At 34.7% G+C, this 1,773-nt stretch overlaps 1 non-coding gene across 1 annotated transcript; it reads left to right on the plus strand.

Annotated features, from left to right (window-relative positions):
* Nucleotides 1-1,343: 1,343 nt before the first annotated feature.
* On the plus strand, nucleotides 1,344-1,450 carry LOC115983003. Its single transcript, XR_004089821.1, has one exon. It is a non-coding gene; the product is annotated as a small nucleolar RNA R71 (small nucleolar RNA).
* Nucleotides 1,451-1,773: the final 323 nt, after the last annotated feature.

Below are 1,773 nucleotides of genomic sequence, written 5' to 3' on the forward strand. Positions count from 1 at the left end.
GGTAGGTTTATGAAAGTAGGTTTTAACTCTCCTAGACTTAATTGCTCATACACTAAATATGGCAAAAGATTCACACTTGCCCCAAGATCAAGCAAAGCTTTCTCTATTTTTTAATTACCAATCACAAATGAAATAGTGTGACAACCTGGATCTTTAAACTTTGGAAGTCTATTGTTTCAAATGATTGCACTAACTTGTTCAGTCAAAAATGTCTTCTTATTTACATTAAGCTTACGCATAACAATACACAAATCTTTCAAAATTTTAGCATATGATGGATTTTGCTTTATGGCATCCAAAAGAGAAATGTTCACTTTAACTTGCTTAAGCACTTCAAGGATTTCAAAATTTTAATTCACTTTTTGAGGGGAAATCAACATTTGGGGAAAAAGAGTAGGTATAGGACACCTTTCAATTTCATCAGATTTAGGCTCAAGGACCTCATCACTACTCTTTATTTTTGGAAGATTCATCATGTGTATTGCTTTTAGGAATATCTTTTTCAATGATTTTTCCACTACAAAGAGTAGTTACATATTTAACTTGACTCACTTTATTTTTCAGAGGAACTTTAATCATCAACACAAAATTGACCTTGGGGGTTTGGTAGTGGTTGAGATAGAAACTTACCCTTTTCTATTGTGCTCATGGATGTGGTCAATTTTGTGAGAGTGCACCTAATGTCATTTATTGCTTGTGTGTTCTGATTATTAATGGTGGATTGAGTCTGCATGAATTGTTGCAAAGTGTCCTCAAGACTCATCTTTGGAGGGGGAGTATAGGGAACAAAATTTAAAGAACCATGTGTAGGAGGTGCAACCACATTATCCTTTCTCCAACTAAAATTCGAGTGATTCCTCCACCCTGAATTGTATGTCTCTAAATAGGGGGAAGAGTATGATTTTTTCACCATGTTCATAGCATTTCCTTGATCATGCAACACCTCTTTAAAAGCTGAAATTGTAGGACATTCATTGGTAGGGTGTTCCATGGTCTCACAAATTCTACAAGTCTCATCAATTTTATGCACAATATTGACTCCATTGACTTTCCTTAATTCCATGGCTTCAAGCTTCCTAGTTATACTAGCCACCCTAGCACTAAGGTCATCATCTTCCCAAAGTTGGTACTTACCACCCCCAGAGGGGTTGGTGGATGCTCTAGACCTATCTGAGGTATCAGTGGTATCCCAAGATTGGGCATTATCAGCTAAGAAGTCAAAATAATCAAAAGCTTCATCGGGATCTTTATTCAAAAACTCTCTATTGCACATCATCTCTACAAATTGGCAAATCTTTGGAGTTAAACTTTCATAGAAAAAACTAATTATACGCCAAGTTTCATAGCCATGGTGTGGACAAGCATTAAGCAAATCTTTAAATCTTTCCCAATATTGATAAAATGTCTCATTATCTTTCTATGAAAAATTCATTATTTGTCTTTTAAGTGCAATAGGCCTATGAATTGGAAAAAAAATTTCTTTAAAAACTCAGTTTGCATCTCTTGCCAAGTACCAATTGACCTAGGTCTCAAAGAATTAAGCCAAGCTTTTGCCTTGTCTTTAAGAGAAAAAGGGAACAACTTCAACCTAATGGTCTCTTCATTAAATGATTGGTCATGGAAGGTAGAACATACCTCCTCAAATTCCTTAAAGTGTAGGTAAGGATTTTCACAATCTAAGCTATGAAATTTAGGAAGTAATGAAATCATACTAGGCTTAAAATTAAAATTATTTGCATTAATTGGATCAATTATGCATGATGGTGTACTACT

The sequence above is a fragment of the Quercus lobata genome, chromosome 3 (genome assembly GCF_001633185.2).
Source record: "Quercus lobata isolate SW786 chromosome 3, ValleyOak3.0 Primary Assembly, whole genome shotgun sequence".
In the NCBI taxonomy this organism is placed as follows: domain Eukaryota; kingdom Viridiplantae; phylum Streptophyta; class Magnoliopsida; order Fagales; family Fagaceae; genus Quercus; species Quercus lobata.